Here is a 13,189-nt window from a genome sequence, read left to right as displayed (position 1 = left end):
AAGAAGCCCGGTCATTTAAAATGTTATACAAGTAGATTTTTTTTAGCTCGGTGTTAGTATGCTTTCTAGATACATACAAAGTAAATCTTAGTATGTAACACTAGATTTATAGGAAAGCTATTTTTATAAAGTGCAAGATTCAATAAGGTTATGGTAACAATAAAGAAAAAGTTTGGCATCACCAAAGTACACAGTGTTTCAATATCATCGAAGCCTGCGTTTAACTTTGGGATAAAACTTTCATTATTGCGTTTGCCTATGTGACGAGAATCAACGGAAAAACCAGGAGGAAATTCAATTTTGTGACAAAAAATGCAACTGGTCATAATCTTTTTGTTGCAAACGACACTTTTTGCCACTGAATTTTTCAACAATCGAATATTTGATAATATTGTTTGCAATATGTTTCATCGTATTATTCTGTTTTGTGATATGAATATATTTTCAACTACTTTATTAATTGTGAATTTTGCATTTATTATTGATTTTCAAATGACATAAAACATAAAATATACATTTCCAAATCTTCCTCGGTATAAGTAACTCTAGGTTTTCATAGCGATTAAATATGAATATGAACTATCTTTTGAAGTAGGGAACATCGAATGAGTAAACGAGTTATCCGATAATCGAGTAATCGAGCCTATTGTACGAGTACATTAGGGTCTGAGGCAACAGATGAACTTTATTCCCGGGAGTACAGGCTTACAATGAGATGTAATAATGTAGCTCATCTTTTGACAATGGAAACATAAGGAGGAGATAAGTGAGGAGAAGAAGGTACAGACAAAATGAAGTTCTTAATAAATTTGTGGAGATGTGTTTTTAAAATAAGAATATGTCAGATATTTAAGTTTCTTTTAACTTTTGCGACAGATTTGGTTGTTTGTTAAGAGCGGATGTACACTTACTGTTCTATTTATTGTATAACGTCAATTTGTAGAACATACTTTACCCCCTTTGAACGAAACCTCTTTTTTTGTTCCGACCAACTGGAACAACTGGAGTTGTTTACATAGAACCGGAACGGAAGTAGAAGTCCTTAGCGAAACTTCCAGCACATACCCTATATGCAAAGAGAATAGGCTAACTCGTTTCATCAATAATAACGTTACCAACACCTGCTACATGAATATAACTTTTGACTCCGACAAATTACCGGAATCAAAAGAAGAAGATTGAGGTGGACAAGCCAAATAAGTAGAAGAAAGCTGAATTCCACACTAAGAATGGCCAGCAGAATATCTTCCACATGCATACGACCAAAGGGGTGCCAAAGACTGCGATGGAAAGATTAGGTGCAGAAGGACATGCAGATGTTCAACCAAAACACCAGATCTCATGCAATACCGAGATGAAAAAAAAAATTGCCTAAATATACCAAGACGGTAAAGGAATACTCTAAGAATATTGAGGATGTTCCCCCTACAGATCAACTGGAGAACTTGATAGAAGTTATTAATAAATCTGCAAATCAAACGATACCAAACTGAGAAATTTATACTCGTAGTAAAAAATGTTTCACACCCAAACCATGCAAGGAATGAAGAATGCTCCAGAGCCGTCACAATACAGCGACTCAGTTTAAATATTTAAATGATTATGAATCCAGTTAACTACAAAATAATCCAAGAGGCACAACTAAATGCTAAGGATGTTACACAGAATGCTATACAGCAAGGATGGCATGGTCTGTGCTACTCAATACAGGAGAAAATAACATTAAATACGCCTGGAAAGTAATTAAAAAAATGTAACCCAATCAGAATCGGGATATCCTACAACCTATAAAAGAAGACAGAAACCTTGTCGAAGATTTTATGCAAAATACAGTCCCTGATTATGTACCCAATGCAACAGAGATTACATCATCTATGATTAATGACACAAATAGCATACTTGAAATTGATTTCAGCATGTAGGAATTAATGGATGTACTAAAATGAAAAATAAAGATACTGCACCACTTAATGGCTTAATTACATATAGTATAATAAGGAATTCACCGAAAGAAGCTCTTGGGATACATTTGAAAATGAGTATTAAATAAATTGAAAAGGATAAATTCGTTGCCTGCTAAAGAGCAAATTAAAGATAAAAATAACGTAAAATCGTATTGTCCAACATCTTTAATATCAGTATTCATGAAAATTATGAATACAATGATTAAAAGAAGGATTTAATGGTTAGTAGAAAAATTCCGAAAAATCCTTCCTTCACGTTATGACTTCAGATGTGCAGATTATACTGTATATTAAAACTTGACATTGAAACTGTTCGATCTTTCAATAAAAATGAAATCCTCAAAGCTCTCGAAATTTTTTGTGATTATGCCATTCTAGTCAATTTTTCATCTATTTAGAAAAATGTACATTTATATACCAAAAACACGAATCACTGCCAGAAATGGCTTGTAGACAGGTCACTCCAGATGTCTATAGGCAACCATAAAACGAGTTACATGGAGAGGAATTCGGCACGAAAGCACTCTAAGCCCTCCGTTATTTGCTATATACTTAGCAGAAATTAATAAATGCTTACCAGAGGTATTTTTCTCCCTGCAGTATGCTGATGATGTGTGCTAGTTTTTGTCGTTCGCCGGGACTGTGCCAAAGGCATGGATTTAGTTTATAACTAAATTATTATGAAAGCTGAATTAATTTGATTTTAGTTTTTGTTTTGAACATAGTTGTTACGATGAAAAAATAAAACTGTATAGAAAAACTTTCAACTTATTTTACTCAAATTTTAACTCACTAGCTTAAAAAAAAATACAGACGTTAAAATATTCAACCTTATTATTCAACACACTGACTTTATCGTCTATCAATTTTCCATTCCAAAAGAGGACCACAACTGTTACTTTGTCGTCGGGAACCCTGGCTTGTACCGTGTAGCAAGTTATTAGTAGCTCTTATCACAGCTTTGTCTTGAGTACAGATAAACAATTTAACTGTCTTTGCAAACAGATTGAAATTAGGTAAACATACACTCCAAAAATAATTCAATCAAAGACCCCATTGTTTATTACTGTTACTCGTTATGTTAACGGCGTTTCGTATTGTAATTACAAGTAATAACAAATCATTCACAGTTTTTCATTGAAATATTTATAACATGTGCGTTCGAAATGTTTTGACCCTACAATACTCTGCTAAATAGATTATATTATTATTAAACGTGTGATAGATTTTACAGTGGTAATAGTATTTCGATGTTATTGGTACCTATTTTAATATAAACACATTTATTTGCTCGAAGATTTTGCGTGATTTTTAACATATTTGAGTGGAAATGTGATTGTAAGGTCTTCATTTGCTTGTGAATCATTCAATTGAAGCTGGGCGCATAAAAGGTCAACTGTGAAAGACCCTCTGAAAGCCTTATGACGAGTGCATGTTCATTAAAATCTTTAGTGTCTTTTGTAGTCTCTATTGAACTATACTGACAAAACGTTGTTGACTCACAGACAGTAGTCGCGTGAAAAAACTGTAAAAATATAAAATTGACTCAAAGGTTTCTTCTATTTATAACCAAAAGCTTGAGATATTTTCCAAACACACGATTTACTACTGACTTTTTTTTCTACACCAGTGGCAATCCACAAGAGAGTTACGAGAGCAAATGTTTAGTGGATGTGCCGGGGATTGAACCCGTCCCTCCCGCACCGAAGTCCGAGACGCTAACCACTAGGCTAGCAACAAAACCAATATTTGCTAACCATTTGCTTTTGCATGTGTAGTGTGTTTTAAGTCTTGGTCATTGAATTGGTAAAAAGGATAATTATTCTTTCTCACTTAACCTACAATAATATTCAGTCATGTGTTTAAAATATTCATATCACAACCGTAAAGGTGAATAGGTTTATTTCTGAAATACTTTTCGATGAAACTGAACTTTCAATTGCGTTTACATTTAATGCATAATTATTGAAATTGTATACTAGTAGGTTGGCTAGAAGCAATTATTAAAATTCCAAGTATGATCATGATTCAATTTAAAAATAAGGAAATTTATAAAATTGCACTGAACAAATTTCCTGATAAGAAAGGACTTTTGTGGAGGGCTTAGCACACAAGAATGATTGCGACTTATTTTATTCGTGTCCTGCATAAAATATCGTTGACATATACAACTTTACGGCTTGTATAAGAATTTCAGTTCCTCTTTAATTTGATTTATGATTTATAATGGTAAGGTTGGTGGAAAACCAATTGAAACACTTCATTTAGAGACACCCTGTAAACCCATGTCAAGAGTGATAATTCAACAGTTGACTTATTGAATGTGATACACTCGGGGCTTCAAGCTTATATTACCCAACCTCTAGCTTAGCAGTTTAGCTAGACAATAATACCACCAGAGGACCGAGCTTTGCTCAGTGAATTACCTTCCACTAACAAGTTCTCTGATCTTATACATGGTTCTTGCAAAAGATACAAGCTGCAACAACTCTGTTCGATTTATACAAATCATCACTCAAATTCGAGTTAAAATTGGGAGCATTTGGAAAGGTGTGGTGTTTAGTTGTAAATGCATTGTAAATGTGCAGTTCTTTCATAGTTGTCAAAAAGTTTGATTTTTCGTATGTTAATCAAATTTCCACATTTGTGTTACTAAGGTTGTCGTTTACTTATGCAAATTTCGGCTTTGTTGTTGACAGAGAAGGGTTGCCCAGAGACTATCCGATTGGGCGATGGACATAACTGGCACAATTTAATCGGAATTTCCATTTAAAATTCACAAAATAGGAAATGTTAACAGTAAAAAAGAAGATACAACCAATAGAGTAACTATTGATATAATAGTTAAAATTCATTGTTGTAGCCCCGGAACTGTAATATATAAAATATCTGGTTTTACAATACCTTTATCAGTTCCAAAAGTAACTTTCGTCAACGTGTGTTACATGTTTCGGCGAGCTGCCATTGTCAAACACTTCAATACAGGAAGATGTAGATCCGCTTGAATAGCTTGAGTCTGTTCCCGCTCGTGTACCGGCAATGTTGCATATTCATGATAGGCCTATCAAATTACAAGTATTTATTTTTGTTTTTATGTCGTACGTGTCTTGTAAAAATGTTGTGTCGTGTAATGTGTTGTAACGAAGCTATTCAAGCGGATCTACATCTTCCTGTATTGAAGTGTTTGACAATGGCAGCTCGCCGAAACATGTAACACACGTTGACGAAAGTTACTTTTGGAACTGATAAAGGTATTGTAAAACCAGATATTTTGATATAATAGTATATCGTTAATATTCACAAACATACTTTTTAAATGTTTTTAACAAATGTTGAAGATGTCAAATTCGAATAATATAAAAACTGAAAGTATGTTACAAAAATACTCAACATTTAAAACATAAATAATTTTAATCTAATATGCGAAACCGTCCAAGCCAAGGACAAAGTTCAATAACAAAGAAACAAGACAAAACAATTTATGTATCCTCATTTTGTACACGGATCGTGTTGATACTGGAATTCGTGTTAGGTAAAGAAACAAAACAAACAATATTCCTTTGAGCAGGATTTCAGGCTCATTTAATTAAAAACTTGGCTTATATGATATTGTATTGCATTAATAATTTGTTACATAACAACTTGAGCTTTGCTTTGAATACAGAGTAGAATTAAAATAACATAATTATTGATGTGTTTAAAACATCCCACTTAGTAAAAAAATGAAATTTCTTTGTAAATAAATTCTTTAGATGTTGGTCAAGTTAAGAGTCCTACAGAAATAACAATCGTGGTGCAAATACAGAATATTTCAATTGCATATTTGCTTATATTTTAAGTTTTGATTCAATCCAAGGTTTTGTAATGTTTTAATTATTATTACTTAACATTTTTTTGTTTTCTTGTATTTTAACTACAAATAAGCAGTAAAGTGTGTTTATTGAAATTTTTAATTTTAAGTTACTTCTTTACATATTTTGAAATGTATCTAAGACACAAGTATAGTTATTTAAAATTTAATTGCTAAACTTTAAAACAATTTTTTTGTCAAACTAATTTAAGAAATAAAATCCAACCCAAATTTCAATATTTAAAAAGTGACACAAATTTTATCAATAGTGAAGGTATGATTTAGGTGCCTAAAAGAAATATCTCTTATCCCATCATTAAAATAACAAAGCATTACTCCAACTATTGCACGTAAAAGTACTCGAGTCAGCAACCTAATACTGCATTTAAAAATCCAGATGCAATTTTTTAGAATATTTCAAATATTTGCAACGCATTATTTAATCTGTGAGTGAGTGGTTTTTGTTAGATCAATGAAGCTAACCAGAAGGTCTACTAGAGCCTGTTACAGCATTGGAAGGCTTCAGCCAATGCTGTTGAATTGTGAGGGTTAGCTAGTATATCTGTTGCTAATGTTTGTGTACTGATAGACCTCTATAACAAATCCCTTAACATCTAGAGTCCCATATTCACATAGGACTCTAGATTTTAGCCAAGATAATTTTGAACACCCCAGGCTATTCATAAAGGGTAGCATTATCACTTAAATATATAACGTTGATGATTGGGAAAATTTAAACTTGGGACATTGTTCTGTAATATTCAGTATAATTAACTTCGTTATAATAATGCTTTCTTTTATCAAAAAGAAATACAGATGGCATTTATTTTTAACTTGTTTTAACGTTTAAAAAACATGTGATTTAACAATGAAATATTTTAATAGTAATTTGTTAGTTGAAAACAAAACATCTAGAATGAAGATCCCTCTCTCTCTTTTGTAATGTTAATCTCTTTTAAAGCTCTGTGAAATTATTAAAAGTTCATTTTTTAACTTAAAAACTATTTGTCAATTGTATCTTCAAGTGTTGGTAATTTGTGTTATAAAGAATCAAACTCCGCTTACCTAAATACAGTCCACTCAATCCACTTCACACGCTACCGAAAATTCTACAGACATTATCTTTTAACATAATAGTCTCTGCGTTAAAATGTAATTTTTATGAGCTTTTTTAAACAAATTATAAACTAAAACAATCCATAATTTACGTTTGATTAGCTACTAACTCAACGAAGTAAGATAATCCTATGCCAAATACTTGTGTATGTTTGTATGGCTGGCTCCTTCAAAATCTTATTGTATTTAAGTTGATCTATGAGCTTTATGCGACATCTGCAGCCTTCTCAAATATATTTTCCGAGAGTTTAATTACTAGGTCAATTTTAAGCATAAATATATAAACCACAATAAAAGTATTTGAGTCCGAAATTCGCAATGGACTGTAAGTCCTTTTGGTTAATGATGAAGGCACTAATTGATGATTGGATAAGAAACAGTTGGCGGTCCTCTCAAGTCAGATCTGACAGGAGTAACATTCATCTTACTCTTAACAATCGTTGAAATTTCTCCAAAATAAGTCAACGTGAAAAGTAGATGAGAGTAATGTTAAAGATTAAGTTGCAATATTTTTTGTTTATGTGGAAAATTTGTTGAACGTTTGAATAAAAATTTCTTCTTAGCATTTATCTACAGGGGAAAACATGTATATTTTACTTATCTCTAAATTATGTTTCGATTTAATTTAAGACGTCGAACTGGTTTATGTTTATTGTGTTTCATAAATACTTTATAGCAGTCAATTAACTTGAGAATGAGTGTAAAAGATGTTTAGATTGATATACGCTTTTGTGCTGAAATAATATGTGGTTTTATGTAGTGTTCGAAATTCTTTATGAGCAGACAGGAAGTTTTTAATATATCTAACAAACCTTCATAAGCCTTTATGTAAAACAGAATACATTATCTGATATTTAGGTTATAGAAAACGTCAGTTTGGGAAGACAAGAAAATAAAATTTTCAAGTGTTTATAGCTCTAAGAAATCTAAACAAAAACTGATACATCTTAAATCCACTATTTTCTCGTGAAACATTTGATTTTAGCTTCTGTTTTTTGCTGCTCCTGGAAAACACTATTAGAACGCTGTCAGTTTCGACAGACAGTGTACTTGAGGTCGATAAATGGACAGAAACAATGTAAACGTCTTCATCAGAAATCGTAAGAGATTTCTTAGTGAAAACCCTCTATTTGAGGTAAAAAAAAACTATTTCATTTTATATGTTTATGACAAACTTATTTTATTAGCCACTTCTATATGAATCTTTGAACGGCAGCAATGTGATTATAAATATAGTAAAATCGAATTTTATGTGAAAACGTCATCAGATAGGTTTCAGCATTGTAATACTAATACAGCAATTGTTTGTAGTTTAGGATTTTAATTTGACACTTTGTCCCACAAATGTGTAATGTTGATAATTGTACAAGGCAAACTAATTTGCTACACAAACATAAAATAAGAGTAACAAACGCAAATAAAAAAAACACAGGGCCGGATTAAGTTTTGTGTAAAAATACAGTCATTAAAGAAGAGTATAGTATGAAAAATGTGTTTTCATCATACCTTTGGTAAACTTTGGTAAAATTTTTCTAGAAGCAATTTTTCCCAGGAGTTCATAATAAATTTGTGAAATAAGTACAGAAACCTAGATACCAAAAGAGATTTAGCAACACAGCATAATTAGACACTATTACCATCTTAGTTAGTTTAAGAAGAGCCACCTCAAATACTCTCCAAGACATATTTCTTTGGCACCTCCATCATGTGTGTTTTTATACGACCGACTACTCCTCTTCCATGTTTGTTTGGCAGATGAAGGGTCACATTTTCGCGACGACCGCGTATGTAGGTCTGCTGCTAAGTGGATTACATGGGATTGTTAGCTCGTTGGTTGCCGCACTTTTAAGTCTACCCTTCCCATGGTAAGTTCGACCTTTTACATTTACTCTTTGTTCTAGATGTGTTTTGTGAATAAACTAGCCCAATACATGAAGCGTATAGCTGTAAATCCATGATGATAAAATTGTTTGTACTAAAAATACCTTTAGTGAATTTGGTAGATCATATTAGTTGTGCGTAGGAGTAGACAACGGATGTTTAAATTCTTGATGAAAGATATTCCAGTAAAGTATTATTACTAAGTAAGCAATGTACGATTTAAGTTATTCAATTTTGTTGTTCAGTTATACTTATTTCTAATTCTGTTTATTTTTATATCGTGTACACTATCAAATTGAGATTATTAAAAGACTCGTTACATTTATTTCGAAAAACACAAAACGTTTCAACAGAATAAAAATAATTTAATTAAATATTGTCTTAGACCATTGACTGATTATATTCTGTAGATACATTTTTTTCATGTTAAGGATTTAGCCAGTTCAAGTATATTACAAGTATAATATATAGGCTACGTACAAAAAACCTTAATGAGACCTTTTAAAAACTGCGCTGGTTTAAAATAACTTTAGACTTCTTATGGACTAACTTATTTTTTACAAACAAGCTCAAAACACATTAATTAAAAACTACTTTATTAACTTTTATACTGAAAACATTATTGTGGAATTTGACATTTTATAGTCAACGACAAAAGGTTTAACTTATATATTTTTCACAACAAAAATAATTTCTACAAAGATTACACAGTATCTTTTAACAAAACTCTTTGTATCTGTTGTATTCACCTCTCAAATTTCCATTATAAGCCTAAGTATTTCAATAAAAAAAATAAGAAGAATTATTAAGTCTTAACATAAAAAATTAAATGGATTAATTAATTAATAATTTCCTTCAATTAAATCCACTTTAATAATTACTGAACAAAAAATTGGGATGAATGATCATATGAAATCAAGTATAAATTCAACTTACTTACAAACTTCCATAATTTCTTTAAAAAATTGAATGGAATATTTTATGGATTGTGCTAAAAGAACAAAAGAAAGTATAGAAAACAAGGTATCTTGAACTGGGCAAGTAATATGGGACATAGTTTGACTTTTAATTTATTCAAACTTGGTACTAATACTATTTATTGATCAAATAAAATTATTAGCTTATCCAACCATAGTTGGCATCAGAGATATTTTTGTTCCTTATAACTTCGTCAGGTCATTTAGTATGCAACCACATCTATTAATACATTGTGATATGTCAAAATATTCTTTTAAAGATTTTCACGATCACAGTAATTTTAACCTGCCATGTTTATAAAATAATTAAAATGACATAAAAAATTATAAAACTGTAGAGGCTGGACAGCACTGTCTTATCACTAGCACTGACTAAATAAAACTATGAAAAACAAAGAAAACACATGGATAAATGAATAAAATACTTTTTATAAACATAAAAAGTTAAAATTATTCTGATTGTGACATTCTTTCAAAGAATCTTTTGACATTCCACAATGTACATATATTGATGATGTGGTTACATTCTAAATGACCTGACGAAGTTCTAAGGAATGAATCTAGTTTTTATACCAAATACTTTGGTTGAATAAGGTAATAATGTTATTTTATCAATAACATATTCCAACCAAGGGTAACAATGAATAATAATACTATTTAACTTGTACACCAATCTATAATACTAGGGGTAAACAATGTTAACTTATTGTTTAATACAAACTATTAAAAAGACGTAGCTTTCATTAGGTAGGTTATGTTAGGTAGGTTAGCTTGGAGAGGTTTTAAATATTATTTTTACTGTTATTTATGTTGTAAATTTAAATGTTTACAGTTTAGATAGACTTATATAGAAATGTGTATCTTATTTCATTTTAGTTTCTTAAGACTTTTCTATTTTTTTAGAAACTAGTCAAAACGATCCGATGAACAAGCAATCAAAGTTCAAGCTGAAATAAACTTCAATCACCATGGTGAGTTCATTGTGTTCTTTATTTTACTAAAAAAGTACATTTCTTAAGTGTTTCAAGGAAACTATACTGGTTTATATACATCGCATATGTTATTCTTATGCGAAGAAAACATTGCATGCATAAACTTCATTTAGGCTATGTTCTGTCCTGGAAATATTTGATGAACAATAAATTATATATGGTTAACGTTACCTGTCACCCACGGGCTTCACCCCGTTTGACTTCAAAAATATTAATAAAACAATTGATTGGTTAGCTGAAATAGACACAACAGAATACAGTAATACAAAAACATAATCACAAATTGATTTTAATAATGTAATGAAAAAAAAAAAACAAATAAGTACACCTAAGGTATTTTTAGCATTAGGTATATGAAAAGTCTCCTTTAGAAAGGAACTACCTTAAAGGACAGTTTATGAAATAATGGATAATTTTGGGCAATGTTAAGTATATGGTTTATGGGGGTGTGACTTTTCGTTTTTTCAAAAGATCATGGGTACTTTGGGATCTATATACGGATTACTTAAAATAAATGAAAATATTAACAAATTAACGAGATTTTTATATGTTTTATCATAAAAGTAAATTCTTATAATTTACGACTAAAATATATTACACCAAAAACTAAATTAACATAATTTCTCTTAACTGCATTCTACCTAAGGTATTTTAAAATAGTTATGTATATTTTTGTTTATTATTTTCTCGTAATATACAGACTTATATTTATTAGTTATGATTACTATTATTTTAGAAGAAATACATTATTGATTATTTTATTTGTACCTACCAACCTAACAGACGGTCTCAAGCCATCAATTGTATAATTGAACAGTATGAAAAAAATCCCCCCTTTGATTAGGTTAATCGTTTATATAATAAACCTTTACATATTTTAAGTACTCATATATTATGAACAATATATTTTTTTTAATAAGATATTTTATCAAATAATTTATTTAATGTAAAAAATACAATTCGGAATTTATTTCCACATTTAGTGGTTTTATGCATACCTCCACAAAATAAATTTATTTCCTGCCCTTTTAAAATTATATAACAAATTGTTTTAAGTGAGCGCAACACTGATATAAACAGACGTTGAAGCGCCTGCTATACAGCAGATACAACATAAGGACAGTACTAATATTGCCAGCGGCGACTGCCACTTATACTCAAGACGCTACCTACAGACTAGTGCATATCATGCATTAACCATCAAAAACAGATTCAGCTGATCTATTTGAGAACATTTGATTTTCAGTTGAAAATTATGACGAAATTTAGCGTTTGATCTAAATTGTACTTGTCGGTTTATATTTCAACCGTATTTAGATGTTTGCACTTTTCTGTTTCTTTCTTACTTAAAAAAATTTTAAATAGAGTAATTTGGTTCAAAAGAATTTATATGTGATATAAATATGATGCAATGTCATGAACTCTTTTGAAGAAAATTATTTCAAATTATAATTTAAATTGGAATGCCAAATCACTGGTTTAAAACAATTTTTATGTCAAAAGGTTAAAATTAATTATTTAAATTATGTAGTGTGTATTTAATTTTATGTATCATTTAAAGTTTCGTTTAATTACATTTATTAGGGAGCTAATTGATGCTGTTAGAAAAGAAAACAAGTTAGAGAGTAATGAAGCATAAATATACAACTCGTCTGGTTTATTAGAATCGTATATGTTATTCTTATGTTAAGAAAACGTTGCATGAACTTCAATTATGTACTGTCATGGAAAGATTTGACGAAGAGTAAAAGACTAGTATTTTCCCTTTAGGCCTAGTTATAGTTTAATTACATAACATTTACTTAACTTGTTTGCATGTATATAATATTTAAAACAAAACACGCAAATTAAGTGAATAGATATTTTTTATTGCACTGATGATAAACTTATATCAAAAAGTAATTTTTAGTGCATTAATTTTAGTTAGCGGTTAGGTGAGAGGCTAGGAGTCACTAGGAAGACACTAAATTATTTTATAGGATACAAAATTCATTTAAGGATATCTTATGCATCTAATTAATATCTTGTATGCTGTTAGTTTTCATAAGAATTATTTGTGCTAGGCTATGAAGCCGGGAGAGTCAAGGGAGGAGTTGATAGGAAGCAGAGACTCGGTCAACCAGAGTCATACATCACTACACATGGAGGCGGACTACAACTTGAACGCGATGGAGAAGAGGTTCCTCCTACTGGTGGAGCGGGGAGATGTCGCTTCGGTCAAAAGGCAGGTCTAGAGTAAAGGTTAAAAATTACTAGATAGTCTTAGTAAGCAAAAACAAGGTCAAGTAGGTTATCTTGCTTATGGAGGCTGACCACAACTTGAACGCGGTGAAGAAGATGTTCCTCCTACTGGTAGAGCGGGGAGATGTCGCTTCGGTCAAAAGGTAGGTCTAGAGTAAAGGTTAAAAA

Source organism: Macrosteles quadrilineatus, unplaced genomic scaffold, assembly GCF_028750875.1.
Source record: "Macrosteles quadrilineatus isolate MER2022 unplaced genomic scaffold, UCM_ALF_1.0 Scaffold_51__1_contigs__length_872494, whole genome shotgun sequence".
In the NCBI taxonomy this organism is placed as follows: Eukaryota; Metazoa; Arthropoda; class Insecta; order Hemiptera; family Cicadellidae; genus Macrosteles; species Macrosteles quadrilineatus.
This window is presented reverse-complemented; position numbering follows the sequence as displayed.